This window comes from Arvicanthis niloticus, chromosome 3 (assembly GCF_011762505.2).
Source record: "Arvicanthis niloticus isolate mArvNil1 chromosome 3, mArvNil1.pat.X, whole genome shotgun sequence".
NCBI lineage: Eukaryota > Metazoa > Chordata > Mammalia > Rodentia > Muridae > Arvicanthis > Arvicanthis niloticus.
Genome location: NC_047660.1, coordinates 53,133,028 through 53,152,064, shown reverse-complemented (window position 1 = coordinate 53,152,064; position 19,037 = coordinate 53,133,028). Strand labels below are relative to the sequence as shown.

Genomic DNA, 19,037 nt, shown 5'->3' with positions numbered 1-19,037 from the left:
CAGGAAACCCCAGGCTTGCATCTTAGAGTTTGCTTATTGTTCTACAAGGGAAACAAAAAGAAGAAAAGAAAAGAGAGGTAGTGGATACCACATCCTCTAACCTTCCCTTTCCTGTCTCCCTCTATGTCTCCATGCAACCTGCAAAATCTTCATTGCTTTCTGCAGTCTGTGGCATCTTGGTGTGAGTGGGTGTCTTAGTTAGGGTTTTTCTGTTATGATCAGACACCATGACCAAGGCAAGTCTTATAAAGGACAACATTTAGTTGGCGATAGCTTACATATTCAGATGTTCAGTCCATTATCACCAAAGTGGGAACATGGCAGCATCCAGGCGGGCATGGTGCAGGAGGAGCTGAGAGTTCTACATCTTCATCTGAAAGTGGAAGACTGGCTTCCAGACAGCTAGGTCAAAGGTATTAAGGCCCATTCCCACAAGGCCACACCTACACCAACAAGGTCACACCTCCCAACAGTGCTACTCCCTGGGCCAAGCATATACAGACCATCACAGTGAGGGACCATGTTTTCTTGTGTGTCTTGACATGAAATAGCCAAGAAGAAGCAATAATACAAGGGTGATAAAAAGCACATGAGGTGAGTCTTAAACTGCCAGAAGCCATGCTGAAGCAATGAGTTGCAGAGCTAGGATTTGGTGTATGTGCAGTTAGATTGACAAGGGCTGAGGGTCGACCCACCCTTCAGTTACACACACTTGTGTCTTCTATAAGTGTTTCAACTGATACACACAATTACTAAACAGATTGATTACCTATGGCATATAGTACAGCACACACAGTGCATTAACTTACATGATAGATACATGAGTATTTATCAACTTTTAATCTAGGCAATGGCCTGGTGAGGAAAACATTGGCTGTCAATGTTGGGCATGGTGACGTGTACTGTAGGAAGACTGAGCTGGAGGGTTTGCAAAGTGTGGTCACATGGCTGGGAAGAGGAGGCTGCAGGGCATGAGGGAAAATGAGGGAAGGTTCTGTTTCTAGGCATACCTAGAAACAGAGGTTCCAATTCTCATCCTTGTGACCCGTGTCTCTGACAACAGAGAATCGCCTGTATGCAGACAAAGGCTCCCTCTGCTATGGTGGGAGACACTGCAGAGTATCAACTTCAGTCCTGCAGCTCTCCCCTACTTCATACTGGGGCACTTTTCTCCACCCGTGTCTGAGTCTTGCTCCTTATCTTAGCCCTTGCTAACAAACCTCTGGATTTAGGATTTGCTTATTGTTCTGCAAGGGAAACAAAAAGAAGGAGAGTCCATCAGGACTATGGTGTCTGGGGCAGGGAGGTGAGGAAGAATGCATGCTTACCACTGTCTTGAAAAGAAATGTGGGGAAGTAACTGGGCCTAGGGTGTTTTTCTCCAAACATTTTCTGAAAATCAGTGTGCATGGTTATGGTTAATGACTTATAAAATATTGAAGGGAAGTTACCAGCAGCGCATGGCAAGTTTTGCTGGCTTCTATTAAGGCACAATCTGGAGCTGTGGGTCCCTTCCAGGGTGGTACTATCATTAGGCAGGTATAAATAAACAGCAAAGGGAAGAACTTCCCAGAGACATGTCTGAAACCTTCCAGAGCTTCTGGGCTTTATGTGGGATACACAGGTCATGGGGACACTGTCGTCCTGAGGGACACCAGGAACTTTGTTAGCATGGACTGAGGCAAAGAGCAAGGATCAAGAGACAAGGTTGGAGGGAAGGAGCTCCGAGAGGGAGCTGGAGAAGAGTGTCGGGGCAGGGGGGCAGGCTCAGCTTTGTGTCCACAGAGGTAGAAATGGGAAGATCTGGAAGAGATGAAGGAATGAGCCCAAGAAATTAAAAGTTAACAACGAAGGATTGATCATAGCTGAAATTCCTGAGACAGATTTAGTCACCAAAGACAGCACTTTTTTTTTTTTTTTTTTTTTTTTTTTTTTTTTTTTTGGCTTCAATAAAACATTCCTGATACAGCTCCAGGGGTGGCGGTTTCCCTGGGTAAGATTGGTAATCAAACTATTTTCAAGACTAAGTAACTGACGGACTGTGGCTCTCAGCCAGCTCAGCCCCTGGTGGGTCCAGCAGCTGTCCCCTCTTTTCCAATTTCCCAGATCATCGTGGGCTTCTGGGAGTGGGTGTGGGGGAGACTCAGTTTGATCTTGGTTTGTTTCTAGTCCCTTCCTGTCCTACAGCAGACAACAGCCACATCCTCCTTGGAACTAACCCATCAAGTAGGACACAGGCAACCAAGACTTCCTCAGGTTCCATGAGCTCATTGAGGAAGCTGCCTGTGCAAAGAAGAATACCATAAAGCGGAAGGAGAGGCCTATGTGACAAACCGCACAGAGACTCATACATTTGGGAGACAGGTAGGGATCAGCAGAGATGGTCCTGAATATGGGGGAACAAGAGCAAAGCCTGGCAAACCGGCCTACCTACCGGTCAATGTACCTGGAGAAGATGGAAGGCCAACTTGACCATCCACCATTGTTGTTTTAGGCAGGGTTCGTCAGAACCATTTTGGGTAGAGGAAGCATGGAGAACAACCCCACCCCCCCAAAAAAAAACCAACAAAGAGGAAGCAATTGTTGCCTGTGTACATAGACATGGGAATGCTCACCAAGCTTTTGGGTTTCTAATACACTCCTGTAAGACGTATGGCTGAAGAACTGTTGGGGGGGGTGGGGTTCTGCAGCTCCTTACTCCAGAGCCTTTCAAAGTGTGGCACAAGGCAGTCAGAAGGGTGATGCTCAGGCTGTATCCCAGACAATTACACAAAATGTAGGGCTGGAGCCAGGAATCCAGGCTTCTGTGAGTCTCTGGGAGATTCTGAGGCATGACTCCCCCATGCTGCGCTGAGGGATCTAAGGTCACTGTGTGGTCAGTGAGGTGATCATTGCTGTGATGTGACCAGCAGCTTCTCCTGGGTCCTCGCATGTTGTTTGCTTATGCTTATTCTCCACTGGAGTAACCATATCCCTGCGCCGGGAAGGCCACGTGTGAGCTGAGCTATTGCAACAGCCAGTAAGGTTCCATGTGTCTTTTAATCCGAGTCTCTCTGCTGCCAATCCTTTCCAGAGAGGCCAGAAACCATTTCTGACCTGCACTTCCCTGCAGATCTTTCCTCTAAAGCCTCCCCAGATCTGACCAAATGTTCCCTGAGAACAAGCTGTGAATCCTGACATTTGCTGGACTAGGATTGGGAAGCTGAGGGCACAAAACAAGGCCCCTGCCTTCCCACTGCTTCATTTAGCAAAGCGTGTACTTGTGAAAAATAATTTTATCTCAAGAAAACATTTGCCAAGCAAAGCTGAGTGGAGCAGCCACGTGCTCCAGGAGAGGCCTCTGGGGGAAGGGGTGTGTGAGTCTCTGTCAGCACCCAGCCCATTCCCTATGGCAGAGTCCTCTCGCCCTGCATACGTACCCCAGACGTTCTGGGAATTCTTTGTAATCGTGTGTTCCAACTGTCAAGCAAAACCACACATCTGCCCACCCATGCATTTTGGGTAGGCACACTCTTTGTGAGTTTCCCATTCCTGTAGAATAAGCCCTGTCTCACCCTCTGCACCTCTGCTAGAGGCAGGTTGGTTCTTGCTAACCTGGCCAAGCCCTCTGTTCCCTCTGCCCCTTAGAAAAGGGAGAACCACAGACTGTACTGGGACTGAAGAAGAAAGCAGGAAGTGGGCTCCTTGTGGAGCAGCCGTTGGGGGATCATTCTATGCCACCAGCTTCTCTGGCAGCCAGCAGTATGGGCAGCTGTGACATGAAAGATGCCCAAGTGGGATAGCAGGCACTGAGGTCTATGTCCCTGGAGGACTTACACAGTGCCCTGCTGTACATCAGTGGCATAGCCTGGCTCATAGCCCTTGACCACACCCCAGAATGCTTGTCTGCAAATCTCCCAGCTGGAGTCTCTCTGTACTTGGCACTAGAGTTCCTCTGGCCTAGGGCCAGAATCCTCCTATCAAAAACAAAATGCTGACTGCCTTCCCAACCTAAAAACCTGTATTGCTGAATGTTCTGTTCCTATATGTTCAATGGCTTCTGGCTGCTTGAGAGTAATGCTGAGTGCCAAGCCACAGTGACAGAGGACCTCCCTGTAGCCTGTTTGCATTGCTCATGCTACATCTTGGTAGCATGAGTTCTGCTACATCTTGGTACTTTGAGCTGTTCAGTTGCCCATACCAGCCAGTCTTTTGTGTCTTCTGAGTGGGGAAGAGCTTTACCACTCTTCTGTTGGCTTGGCCCCATCCACGCCTGAAAACCTACCCTTGAACTACTTTATCTGAGAAATCTTTTTAGCCTCCAGTTGGTAGCACTGGCAGCTTTGGCCTTAGAGACTCAGTGACATTTGTACTGGTCTCTGGCACCTCATGTGGTGTGCACTGAAGCTATCCTTACCTGGAGCATAGCTTCTTGCTCACCTTTGCATGCCCAGTGCTTAGCATAGTACCTGACCCACAATAAGTAGACTATATCTGCCCACAACTTCCTTCCGTACCCTCTTGCCTAGCCTGGTTTTGCTTTCCTTTGCTTACTCTGTCCCCGGACACCAGAGTGTCATTCGCTAGCTCACATGTGTTCTCTGTCCTTGGAAGCTGGTTGTGAGTCATGGGGCTTGTCGTCTCTGGCTAACCCGTCCCACCTGGACATCTGAGAAGGGAAATGGTCTTGAGACTGACAGTGACCCAGAAGTTTTCACAATGGTAGGAAAAGTGCTAAGAAGGCAAGGCATAAACATGGTGAACTATAAGAAGCCCCTGAGCTGTGTCCTGTCTCTGAAGCTAGTGTCTGTCATATCAAATCTGGGGCTTCTCAGACACATCTAAGAGCCAAGCAAGCCCTCATCTTTTCAAAGATTATAGAAAAGATATTCCAAACAACAGAAAATATAGTATCTTGTTTCAAATTTGCAATAAAAAACCCTGCTCTTCTATAGCTCTGTGGAGTGAAAACTGAAAAGCAACCTACTTTTCTGAGTAGAAACAAGAACATCCAAAGGAAAGTTGAACTGGCTTCTTGGTTGTCTGATTCCCTACACTTCATTCCTTTTTTGGCTCATTCATTCATCAGTCCATTGATACATCCATCCTTCTTTCCACCCATCTACCCATGCATCATTCAGCCACCTCTCGACCTCTCCATCTGTCCACCTATATCTCCATTCCTTTATTATCTATCCACCCACAGGCATCTCTCCATGATCCACCCATCCTGGGTCAACATTTTTAAATATCCCATCTGCATAATTATAAGGTAAGAGTTTCTCCTCCCCCACAAACTAAATCAGCAAAAAGAAATTTAATACCCAACCCTTACAGATCTTTCAAATTATAAATTTCTCTCTAAATTACCATATTTTAAACAAAAGTCAACTGGAAAAAAATCTTAGTCTGAAGCCACCTGAGTGGTTTGGTTAGCTAGACATGCTTAGAAAGGTCATTTGACAGAATTGTTTTTTTTTTTTTCCAAGCTGGTTTAGATTCGCTAATTTTTATTAAAGGCATAGCTCCATAAACTGTTTTATAAAGCCCTTTAAAGATCAATGGATTGAATGGTACTCTGGGGTTTCAGAAATACTTTCCAGAGAATATGAATACATGTTTCTTCAAAGGAACTGTCTTGGGTGTCCACAAGGATTGTACAAAGATGCACTATCATTAATCATCAAAAAGATTAAAATGAAATTGCAATAAGACCTGACATCTCCACTAAGATGGTTAAAGTCAAAATCACAAACAGCAGCAGGTGCAACACACGAACAACACAGAGATGCAGATGACAACACATTGCTTACAGTTTCAGAGGGTGAATCTGTGATGGAGAACATGGGACCAGGCAGGTGCTGGGACAGGAGCTGAGAGCTTACTTCCTGATCCAAAGGCAGGAGACAGTGATAGAGAGACTGAGCCTCGAGTGGGCTTTAGAAACCAGAAAGCCCACCCTCCAGTGACACATCATCCAACAAGGCCACACCTCCTACCTCTTTCCAAACACTTCCACTAACTGGAGAACAAGTATTCAGATTCATGAGCCTATTGGGCCATCTTCATTCAACCCACCACGGATAGGAACCATTATATTTGCTGTTGATAATTAAAACCATGCAAGCACTATGTAAAATAGTTTGGCAACTACTCAAAATGTCAAATGTAAGCACTGCAAGGTGTCTCCGCAGATAAAGATAATGCTGGCAAGCCAGGTGACCTGAGTTTGAGCCCCAGGAAGGAGAGACCTGACTGCAATATGTTGTTCTTTGACCTCCAAACACATGGCATGCCCTAGTATGAATACACGCATGCAGGCAAATAAATAAATGTAATAAAATACTTTAAAGTGTTAAACATAGAGTCACCCTGTGCCCCATCAATTCCACTCTGAAGTACGTAATTCAGAGAAATGAGGACATATTATCCACACAAAAACGTGCACATGACATTCACAGGAGCATTATTTATACTTGTTGAAAAGTGGGAAATAACAATTGCCCATCAAGTAAGGAATAAGGAAATAAAATGTAGCCTTAAGTGCTGCACACAATTATAATCATCTGATATTCAACAAAGTGTCAAAATACACAGCAGAGCAAAGGCAGCATCAACAACCTGTGCTGGGGAAACTAGATGTCCACATGTAGAGAAATAAAATCAGACTCTTATGTATCACCCTCTAGAAAAATCAACTTCAGATGGTCTAAAGGCATCAGTGGGGGACCTAAAACTGAGACTGATGGAAGAAAACACAGGCAGTGCCCGCCCTACAAGACACGAGTGTAGAACAGGACTTTGTGAATTTACCCAGGAATCAAGGCTAACAATGGACTATGTGAGCCCATGAAACTAAAGAGGTTTAGGATAGCAAAGGAAACAATCAATAGAGTGAAGAGGAAACACACAGGGTAGAAGAGAATCTGTGCCAGCCATGCATCTGATGGAGGATAATATCCAGAATATACAAAGGACTCAGAAAACAGAAAATCAAGAAAACAAGTGAGCCATTTTTTTTTTAAACAAGCCGTAGAGTTTTGTGTTAGTACGGCTATGAAGACATCGTGACCAAGGCAACGCTTATAAAAGAAAGCATTTAACTGGGGACTTGCTTACAGCTCAGTCCATTATCATCATGGCAGAGAGCATGGCAACAGACAGGAGTGGTGCTGGAGAAGTAGCTGAGATCTATATCCGGGTCCACAAGCAGAGAGGGGGGAGCAGAGGAGGCTGGGATAGGCTTTTGAAACCTCAAAGCCCACCTCCAGTGACACACTTCCTCCAACAAGACCACCCTAATCCTTCCAACCCTTTCAAATACTTCATTTTCTGCTGACTAGTCATTCAAAGATGAACCTAAGGATTTGTTCAAATTACCACATATTTGAACCGAGAGTTCTCAGAAGAAGAAATAAAAATGACTACAAAATATCTTTTAAAGTATTCCATATCCTTAGCAGTTATGGAAACTCAATTAAGCTTACTTTGATATTTCATGGCTAAGATCAAGAAAACAACTGGTGACAAAGGCAACAAGGATTCATGGGAAGGGAAACCCTGACTCACTTCTGCAATGGTGTCTGGCCTGGAAGATACATCCAACTGTGCAACTGTGGTACTACTGTCTTGGGGCTAACCAATAGCTGTCTGGTTGGAATTAAGTCCCACTCAATAGGCAGGAACTCAGACCTGGCCATGTAAACATAGTTAAGAGTTCATGGTTGGAAATGTCATAGACCCTAGAGGACAACCTGTTAATACCACTTTACCAGATTAATGGAGTGTTCAGCTGCTTTTTTAAATGTTTATTCTGATAGCCACAGATATTACAGCACTCACCTCTAATCAGAGGTGTTTTTGTTTTTTTTTTTTTTTTTTTTTTTTTTTTTTTTTTGCAGTTTCTTTTGAGTCTTTTACAAAGAAGCACAAGTAGTCAAAATGCCAAGAAAAAGTGATATTGGAGTGCCCAGCCCCATGTGGGTCATCTCTAGTACAGTGTCTATACCAATGACTCAGGGAACATCATGGAAGAGGGGCCAGAAGGATTGTAAGAACTAGAAAACCAAAATGGTTGCTGTGAGATAGTGTCTCCCGGACACAATATGATTATGTGCACAGGATCGCACCAGCTGACATACATGCCAACGTAGATGAGGGAGGAGGAGGTCAGAAGGTAACCGAAAGGACTATAGGCAATCAATAGCTACTGAGGGAGAGAAAGTTAAGTTTCCTTTGGCAACAATACTTAATACCCAATACTTAATACCCTGACAACAACCTTACTAATTCACTTCCTTGGCAGTGGGGTGATAACATTTACAGGCCACAGCTGATGAGGGAATGACTCTACTGATTTGATAGATGAAGCAGCTGGGGAAAGCTGTATTTCATATGGTATGTGATATAAAATAATATATTAGCAATTATCCTAAAATCTTTATTATTAGCTTTATTAAAAAGTTCCCCTCACTGGGATATTGAGAATTCTCAGGCACATATCTGTACACAGCCAGTGCACAAATGCTAGCCATGTGTTAGTGCCATGTTGTGTCTTTGGGATGTAGCACTGGCTCTCAGGACAGTGTTCTTTGTCCTCCCCGGGGCTTCCTAACTGAATTAAACAAGAGCTCAAGCATGAAGTCATGTTTATAAGAATTCTGCAAAGCTGACGATAATACCTAGTAAGAATCTGTCTTGATCTTTATTAAAAATTAGTTTGTGGGGGCTGGAGAGATGACTCAGCGGTTAAGAACACTGACGGCTCTTCCAGAAGTCCTGAGTTCAATTCCCAGAAACCACATGGTGGCTCACAACCAACTCTAATGGGATCCAATGCCCTCTTCTGGTGTGTCTGAAGATAGAGACAGTGTACTCACATACATAAAATAAGTAGATAAATCTTACAAAAATATATTTTTGGCCTCCATGTGTGTTCGAGTGTGGTATATGGCGTGTGTATTGTGCTTGTATGTCCACGTGCAGGGTCTGTAGGGAAGGCAGAGGAAGGCCTCATATGTCTTCCTCAATTATTCTCTATTTTATCCCTTTAAGACAGGGTCTCACTAACCAGAAATTCTTATTCAGCTAGAATAGCTGACCACCAAGTTCCAGGATCCTCCTATCTCTACCCAAACTCCAGAACTGTGATTATAGGCACTTTTAGCCATGCCCAGCTTTTTATGTAGTAGCCAGTGGTTCAAACTCAGGCCCCCGTGCATGTACAACACGCACTCTCACCCACTGAGCTATCTCTTTAGCCCCAGTGTCTTAATCCTTTGAACTCTAGATTCCTTGGGACATCAAGTGAAAGCTATGAACTTTCTTCCCATAAGCGTATGTGTGAGCTCAGAGTTGAAAATGAACACCTTTCAAAGAGTTTGTGTGGACAACTCCCACACTATGCATACCACTAATCCAAGCTCACCAACCCAGGGCAAGTCTCTGGAATCTTTCAGGCACCTCTAGGTGTGAACATAGGTTAGGGGCTGAGCACAAACGTACAGACAGCATCTTTCTATAGAGTCAGGTCCCCTCTAAGGATGACAGAGTACTCTGCAAATAAACAGTTAACATATACCAGGAGTCCTCATCTCTGGCAACCACAAGAGCTGAAAGCTCAGAGTCCACAAGCACAAGAGATAGGCCTGTGGTCACTGTGAGGGTGAAGTCCAGGCGACGGTATGCACACTGACAATCGCCACTGTTTCCTGGGATCCCTGACAATCTCTGCCTTGTGGGTCTCTTTCCTGCGTACTTTCAACTTTACATTGAAGCTACCCTGATCTCCATCTTCTGGCTTTCCTCATCTTGGCCCAGACAATCTCAGAACAAGAAGATGAAAGAGCTGGTAAAGAAATCAAAGTCTGGAGCATTGGAAGAACTCGGGAGTGGATTTGCAAAGGCATTCGCAGGCTCCTTATCTTGATCCATGACTCCTCTCTAGGTTTTGGGAAATCTCTGCCTGAAGGGAAGGCAGCTATCTAGGAAGAGGCTTGATAATGTCTTCTGGGTGACAACTAGAGGTCGTGACTCCTGGCGCCAGGAATGAGGAAGAGCTAGTCTGTGTAGCCAGGTTCAGACAGGCAAGAGTGTGTGGGGAGGGAGTGATGGGACATGGCATCCCATGACTATGAAATTTGAGGGTGTATGAAGGACTGAAGAAGGAAAAACACCTCCCTAGCTAGGAAGAATTGAATGTGAAGCTCTGTCAATAAATTCTGCAGACCCCAGCAGTCAAGAAGCCTGGAGGCTGCCATGGGGAGAGCAGGTTTCCAGTGTGTGTCATGAAGTAAGCTTTAGAACAGAAATAGGTAGGACTTGGTTTGCAAAAGTGAATGGGACTAGTGTTCCCCATAGGAATAGAGATTTGTGGGTACAAATGACCAAGGCAGCTTGGCAGGAGTGAAGGGTTTTGTTTGGGATATCTAAGGACATAGGGTAAGAAGGGTCAATTAAAGTTGGATTGCAACAGATAGCATTATATGGACTGTTCAGGTTATATAGAAATATATGTATAGACATATATACATGTAATAATTTAAAAAATGAGGCCATGATTTTGAAGGAGAACAGGCAAAGGGTATGTATTATGAGAGGCTTTTGGAGTGAAGAAATGTTGTGATTAATTAATAATCTCAAAAATTAAAAAGAGGCAGGCCCTGAATCATAAATTCGAGGAATTTGGAATTCCATCCTGGTGAGCTCCTAGGGATGGGAGGAAGAGAGAAGTATTAATTATATTTAGTAATATTAGGTGATAAGGCCTGAGCTCCAAGTGGAGGCCATAAAGTAAGGAAGGAAGGAATGAGAGGCATGAAGCAAGAATCTGTGGGATTCAGAGATGGGCAAGATTTGAGCAGGGGAAGTGAAGGTGCAGAGGGAGGGTAGGAGGCCAAGGCAAGCCTCCTGAGTGTGTGGAGAGATGGGGAAGGAGAGACCTTGGTGAGAGGAAGGACTTCAGTTTAAGGTGAGTCACTCCAGTAGAGATGTACTTAGACTTGGAAGTGGAGGGCTCTCAGGAGATAAGGATGGAGAAAGATCTACAGAACTAATTGGTGTATGTTCAGAGCCCACCATGGAATACTGTAGACAGGATGGTAGTTAACACTAAGAATAATAAGATCATGCATAATAGGAACATGTATAATAAAAATAATAGGAATGCATGCATGGGTGAGTGTGCGTGTGCGTGTGCGTGTGTGTGTGTGTGTGTGTGTGTGTGTGTGTGTGTGTATCCACAACATAAACAAAAGGGTCATAAAGAATGCAAATGACCTATGCAATCTATACACTCAAACATTCCCATAAGCCTTCCTTCCAGCTTTCAAATTCATAAAAACAAAACATAACTGTAGCGCCAAGAAAATTGAACCCTTGGCTGATCCCTGGATATTCTGCTGGAGACACCCTCCACCCCTGAGACCACCCTGCATAGACTGCTAAAAGTCTACACCCCATACAAGTTCAAGGTTTCTGCTAACCTATTTTGTACCCTGCTCCCAAAATCTGACCATAGCGCCTCTACCCAACTCAATATCTTCAACAGCACCCTGCTGCTGCCTTCCCAATAAAGTTGCTAGTTTTCCCAACAATGTCCACAGTCTTCAGATTCCGCATCCAGGTCTTATCTCTCGCTTCACCTGTACGGACTCATGCTTTTTGCTACCCTTGGCCCCACCTAGAATGAGTCAGTCCAACTCTGCCTGTCCTCCCACCTCCAGGCTCCTATTTACACTTTTCTTTGGACACAAGCTGCATGCCAAGCTCCCGGAAATGGAAATAGAGCTTCCTTTTCTCTTCAGAGCGCTTCCCAATACCTAACCTTGAAAGCTCTGTGACACATCTGAGTCAGAAGTAGTCTCTCTCTTCTAGTCTTATGCATGCTGTGCCTTTCTCCTGGTACCACAAATCTCCATCTTCTCTTAAAGATATTTCTCTCCACTCGGTATCCTCCCCTCTCCCCCGTCCTGCCCCTCCGGCAGACTGTGAGGCAGATAGGAGCCTTTGGATTGGGGGGCAGGGGGGGATAGGGTGGGCAGGTAAGAGAAACATTCAACAAATGTGGGAAATGAATTTCAAGTGAGAAGCTAAGGCTTGGTAAGCTTGTGCAATAGAAAGTAAGTTAAGACTAGAATTCACATCTTTCTGATTCCAAACCATCTCTTTTTCCTGTCATGATGCCTGTGATATTTTATAGGACATGGTGACAGGCATCAAGCATTTCTCCCAAGGATTCTGTCAGACAGATGGTGCCACTTCTTTATCAAATTAAAAAAAAAAAGTAGAGAAACCTCCTCAAAACTGTTTAGCCAGTTTTTGAAGACTGAGGGCCCAGGCTCTCAAGCCCAGGTCTTTATTCACTCAGACTGAATGAAGCACTGTTCGGGCGGGGGCACCACAGCACTAAGCCTGAAGCTTGAGACTCACGGGGCTCACAACCCCCTTAAGACTACTTCAGTTGATGACTTTGAACTCCAGGGCCCAGCATCTGTGTCATTAGTGGAAGGGGCTGAACCGGATGTTGCTAAGAGTAGACTCACAGATGTTAGGGAGCCAGCACTGAGCTTACCTGCTGAGGCAAACCCCTGGGTCGGAGGTGTGGAGGTGAACTGAGAAGACTGGCTGGAAATGTGCAGTCACCACATGCTGCTGAGCAACAAAGAGCTCTGGGTACTGGAGGAAGTGGAAAGAGGACAAAGCTACTTTAGAAACCAGGACACGGTGTGCCTGCTTCAAGTGGCCAGAACCTCTGCTACAGAGAGGAACCCTGTGGGAGAGCCAAATTCAAACTGGGAAGAAATTTCCAGCAGGCCCATGGGTACAGGAAAGATGCCCCACTGGAGAGAGGTGGCAGAGGTGGGGGGGGGGGGCGGTCAGGAAATTGTGGCAAGAGGAATGTTAGTGACAGTGTCAGGGGAGTTGGGAGGGAGAAAACATTAAGTGTACTACAGAGGTGCCCAACTTTCCTGGGCTTAGCTATGGTTCATCTTAGTGTTAATCACATTGACATGTACCTTGTAAGCGTCCTGGCCCCTTTAGCACTGGGCAAAAGGAAAAGCTGGAGAGACCCAGAACCCAGAGAGGTGCCCACCAGTAAGACCACCTGAGTCTGTCTGAAAGGGATCAATCTGCCCATTGCATTTAGGTAGAAATGCATCAAAATGTGCAGCCTGGAGTCTGCTCTCTTAATCAGACTGTCATTTCGAGTAATAATTATACCTTGAGAAACAGCAGAGTGACTCAAAAGGCTGCCCCTTCCCCCACCACCCCCTCACACAGCTCAGAGCTTTGCATGCTAAATGAAAAGGCCTAGAAAGAATAGCCACCATGTTCTGCTGCCTACACCATTAAATGGTCCTTCTAGCTCCAGGGCCTGGTGGGTATCAGTGGGCATCATCTTTCCTGACCAAGAGCTGTTTCCAGAGCATGCTGGCTTGGGAGTCAGGGAGCCAAGATGAAAACTGTTGGGTGTTTGCCTCATGTCTCTCTGAGTTGTCACCTGGGGAATGTTCTTCTCATGTCAGAGGTGGTCTGTGGTTTTAGGAATAGAACAGATAAAACTGGGGTGTGTCTACCCGCCATTTGTGAGACCCTCAATTCCGTCCCGTCCCCAAACCAGGAAAAAAGAATCCTGGGCATGGCAGTACATCCCTGTAATCTCAAGACTTGGGGGGAGAGGTATAGCAGGTGGAGGTGGCAATGGTTGTTTGAGGCCAGGATGGGGTACAGAGCATAATCTTATCTCAGAAAACTTAAAACAAAAGTAGGCTGGAGAGATGGCTCAGCTGATAAGATACTTGCAGTGGAAAGACTAAGCAAGGCACATGCCTGCGGCTTGCTAGCCACCCACTGGCTAAGCAGAATGAGCAAGTTAATGGTAAATTAACGACCCTGTGGTAATTGGTGTTGTCAGCTCAACAGAATCTAGGATCTGGGGTTACCTGTGGAGGAGTGTCTTGATTGCAGTAATTGAGAAGGGAAGACCCACCCACTGTGGGTGGCACCATTTATGGGCTGAGGATATAAAGTGACCAGGTGCTTCGAGTGACTTCTGCCTTGACTCCCTGCCATGGCTGACTTTATTTTTTCCTTTAAGCTGCTTTTGTCAGAGTACTTTATCACAGCAACAGGAAGGAAAACTAAGACACACCTGGAAATTCAAGATGGATGGCATTCTGGACTATAATGCCCGAGGCTGACCTCTGACCTACATCAAGCATACACAGGGACTTGTACAACCCCTCCTCCACACCACCCCTGTCCTACCACAAACATGTGTACTACAAAGTCAAACATAATAATAATAACAACAACAACCAGTAGTTTTTATGGGCTCAGATGTAGCCCATAAACTTCAAAATATAGGAGAGTTCACACTTCTGAGTGTCTACTGTGTGTCTGTTATGTTTTATGTACAACAGAAGTTATTAAGTTGGTATGTGAGCATCCCTTTTCAGGGATAATATTAATTAATATTGAAATGATAGTTCATACTTCTTTGTGCATGACTACAGCCCCAGTGCTCTGAAGGCCTGGTTTCTCCACCATACTACCAGTGCTCTGACACTCACAGGGTAACTGAGCACTGCATAGGAGTCAGGGGTGGCAGTAGGGGGCTCTCCTATCCTGCCCTGGGTGATGGCAGCTGTCCTCTGTTTTTTATCTGTGTCCTGGCTAATGCAGAAGACATCATTTTACCCTCAAAAGCCCTGCTACCACTTCTGCCTTACAGATAAGGAAGCCACAGCTAAATGACCTTCAGAAGGTCACAGAGAAGGTCCAGTTAGAGTCAGTGTAATCCTGGGTTTCTGCCCATTCAACTGCTTGTTAATGTTACCAGGGTCCCTTGTCTTGGGACCAGCCTGAAAGATAAGAGAATCACACAACTCTCTCTCTCTCTCTCTCTCTCTCTCTCTCTCTCTCTCTCTCTCTCTCTCTCTCTCTCTCTCTCTCCCTAAAAAACGGTGAGGCTTCAGTGTTGCACACAAAAGCTCATTTCCTGAAGTCTCTGAGTTGGACATGTCAACTCTAGAAGAAATTTCACCCATCCTAGTTAGAAGTGTGAGAGAGCAACGGCTTCCGATAGATGGTTTGGCCTGCACCCCACATGTGTATCCACATTCTCTCTGTGTGTAACGCTTATTTTCCTTGAAAACCTGGTGGGCTTGCTAGGCTAATCCCAGGACATATTTGTCTTTTCTGCAGGACTTAGCACAACCCTGGGTATGCGTATGCATATATATATATATATATATATATATATATATATATATGAACGGCCTGTCATTTGAGTGCTTCATTGACAGAATATCTCTGATTATTTCTATCAGATAAATGGGACCCTTAAGGGACTGGGGACAAAATGGGCTGGGCTGGCGAACAGAGATTCACCACTGAGGAGAAGGACCATTTAATATAACCCATCAGTTCACAAGGGAACTGATCCCCGGCTCCTTTTAGGAGGTCTCTGACTCCTTAAGAATGTTTTCATTAAAGCCAGGACCTGTTCCACCAAGTGCCCTTCCATCTTCTAACCCTAGCTTGAGTTTTCTAATAAGGAAGTTATTATAAAATGAAGGATAATAAAAACCTAATTTTATGGTGCTTTTTGGGTGTTTTATGCACATTTTCTTTTCATCCATTCATATTTCTCTCCAGTTAATTAAGGTTTGAGCCAGTCCTCTCTCCCCACCTATTGCCCTCCAGGAAGAGAGCCCTTTGTCTCCTCTGTCTTTAAAGCAGGCTCCTGGATGGGTAAGGAACCCTGAAGAAATAACTTTGTCTCACTCCCCCTCCTGCCTCTGTCCAGAGGCAAACTTTTCTCACTACAAGCAGGAACCAAACCAATTCAGCCCCCCCCCCCCCGAGATCTCTAAGCATTCTATAAAGGCGAACAGAAGAAGATGCACCCCAAGCCCTTTGTGGATGCTCTTTTGGTCATTGTCTGTGAATGTGTCATTTAAAGTTAATATACATAGCACTCAATTGGGGTTTTCATAGATTATCAAGGAACCCACCCTAAACCTAGACAAGTAGGCTCTGAGACTCAGAGAATCCAACAGCTTTCCATAGGTCTGAATCTAGGACCATTGGTCCAGTTTCTTTCCAAGGTACTACCAAGTAGTCTAGCTGCTTTCACTGTTTCTAGACCTTCTCTCGGTTGTGCAAATGAGTGAGCTGATTGGGGAGCTGCTTTTCTTTTCTCATGACCGATATACATACATATAATGACTGATATACATACATATCATGACCAATATACATACATATCATGATCAATCACAGAAAGAGCTTCCAACTGGATCTATCAGGATTTGTCACAAAATAGATATGCCCTGAGCCTCTTCTCAAGGTGCTGGGGTTAGTTCTCAGTCTAGACAGACTCAGGACATCCAGTTAAGTTTCAAATAAACTGTGAGTGATGCCTGAGTATTAGGTATATCCCAAATACTACATGAAACATACTTAACGCTGAGAACAAAACCTTCAACAAATTTGTACATATAAAATTCAAATCTAAATGCCCCATGTTTTCATTTGCTAAATCTGGCACCTCCATCTCTCGGAGTGCAGGCACCCTGGGAAATTTCAAGCAGCCTGAGGTTCCAAGCTTTGCTTCCAGAGGAGTTGCCATGGCAGCCTGAGCAAGCCTTCCCAGGCCTGGGGAGCATCCTCTATTTAAAGTTGCAGCTCCTTCTCAGCCCTCAACTCTAGGATCCTGTCAAGCCGGGCTTCTTGGCTACTTTCAGTTTCCCCCATGATATCTCTTGCCACTCTTGCCGCTGGGCTGGTAGCCTTGGATTTGTATTTCCTAAGCTCTGACCTGCTTTCTTCTCCTTGTTTAGTTAATCCCTGTTGATTTTCAGTTCTCAGAGCTGCTTCTGCCAGAAAGATCCAGGACCTGTCCCTGCCCGGCTCTGCCCACCCTCTGGCACTGTATTGGTGGAACTCTATTTCTTCTCACTGTAGTCCCGCTCATCCTAGCTCCCTAGCTCGGCCCTGGGCAGCTGGAGCTACAGGCTTCTCCAAGTTTCCCCTCACCTGACAGGAGCGAGCACCTGGGTGCAGCAAGGAAGCTAGTAAGTGAAAGAAAGAAGGCAGACTGTCCTGCCAAAGTTAGGTCTTTCTTATGAATGTGATTTCTTCCTTCCTCTCTAGGGTCGTGAGTCACTCCCCCCCCCCCCCCGCCCCTACCCATAGCGACTGTGAACCGCAAGGGCTTGTCAACCTGAGCACACAGGGGCTGCCTGGCACCCCTACTCTTTCCAAATGGTGCACATAGTCTCAATGACCTCCATACTGGCTCAAGATCTGCTAAGGTTCTTCTCCTTCTTGCTTTCCAGTTCTCCCGGACTAATGCCACCCCCCACCCCCACCCCCCAGGTCCCAGCTAGGTTCCTTCAAGGTGCCCAGCAGAATCTTGCTTCCAGGAGAAGGGTGATGGGAGATGCTGGTGTCATATGGCTGAGGGTGAGGGCAGGTGGCAGGGCTTGGTGGGCCTCAGAACATCACCCATATGCTCACTGTTCACCCACCCAAAGCTTTGCCCACGCACAGCCTGGCAGCAGGAACAGCAGCCCAGAACTTAACCCTTGAAGGGCATGGGGAAAGCAGCTTCAAAATGAGCCAGTGTGGTTGGTGTGAACTTTGGAACTTCAACACACACACACACACACACACACACACACACACACACACACACTATTGTATGGTTCCTCTTGAAGAACCTCGCTTGTCTTCTTAAAGCTCTGGCTTCAGGGAAAACAAAACAAAACGAAACAAAACAAACAAACAAACAAACAAACACGTCCCAGAGGTTGGGGACAGGGGTGGTGCAGGGGTAGGAAGATAGGCCACATGGGTGCCGAAGGGCACTGGGGATAAGAACGCGCAGTGCCTGGGCAGAGGTCTGAGCTAGAGCAGAAGTTGGGTTCTGAAGCCCTCGGTTGGGTTCGGAGTTCTCAAATCCAACCTTTAGAGACAAGCAGCTTCGCTGAGCCGACTTTAACTGTGTCCCTGGTCTCCCCTGTCTGAATAAGCTAACAGGACAAAAAGGGAGACATACCCCTTAGTCTTTAAAAGAACTCCAAAAATAGATGCCTTCTCCCCCAGCTCAGGTCAGCAGGCTCAGGGAGAGCACCTGCTCCGCGCCTCCGACTTTCTGGGTCCTTGGCTACCTTTCCAGGAATTCTCAACCCGGTCTAGGCTCCCCTAAGGACCGGAAATGTAGCCTCTCTCCAGCTTTCCACTTAAGTTGAGCGATCGACGTGTCCCTGACCCCGGCGCTGGGTAACGACATGCAGGACTTACCCTCGGGCGAGGCGCGGACTCCGGCCAGGGCTCCCGGCTGGGCCAGGTGAGTGCAGCCGCCGCAGGTAGGACGCGCGGCTCTGCCCGCAGAGGCTGAGTAAGAGGCTGACAGGTTGTTTCCCCCCCACCCCCTTCCTCTTCTCGGTCGTTAACCACACCCCTGCTGCTCTCCTCTCCACTTCCTTAAAGGGTGGGGTGTGCTGTCTGTGTGTGTAGGCTCCAGCCTCTTACCATAAACTCTGAAATAGATGCTGCCTGCAATTCCCGGAGCTGCCCGGCTGACCTGAGGACCAGAGCCCATTGCCGTAAGGTTCCACTTGGGGTCCTCGGGTGCTCCGGACCTCTTGCGGTTGGTTGACCCCCAACTCTTACTACACCTGGCTTCTCCTTCCAGGCACCCTTTTTTGCAGCCTTTGGTCACCAAACCTGTCTCACATTCTCAGCAGTGGCCCAGTGGCCCCACATCTTGAAATGGCCCCCACCCCAGGGCAGATAAATATTAGGGATGCCCTATGCGACTGGTACAAGATTGGAAACTCTTATGACTGGGTTTCTGAGCCCAGACCCTGGAGGACCAGAACACAGTCCAAAACCAGTCAGGGAAGGAGTTGAGAATGTTGCTCAGATGGTAGAATGTGTGTCTATCCTGGGCTCCATTCCCAGAACCAAAGGCATACTACTGAGTGTAGTGGTGGATATCGGTAATTCCAACCCTCTGGAGGTTTATCCTCGGGCATGTGGTGAGTT

General features: G+C 46.2%; 1 protein-coding gene across 3 annotated transcripts in view; it reads right to left on the bottom strand.

Annotated features, from left to right (window-relative positions):
• Ptk2b (protein tyrosine kinase 2 beta) overlaps positions 1–18,439 on the bottom strand; it is a 120,129-nt gene extending 101,690 nt beyond the window's left edge. For 2 of the 3 annotated variants that reach the window (XM_034497597.2, XM_034497598.2), the window contains exon 1: positions 18,291–18,439. The gene's annotated coding sequence lies outside the window, so the exon portion shown is untranslated. Of the gene's footprint in view, positions 1–12,549; positions 12,654–18,290 lie in introns of all 3 variants that reach the window. The other variant, XM_076930819.1, reaches the window with a different exon arrangement.
• Between the last annotated feature and the right edge of the window lie 598 nt (positions 18,440–19,037).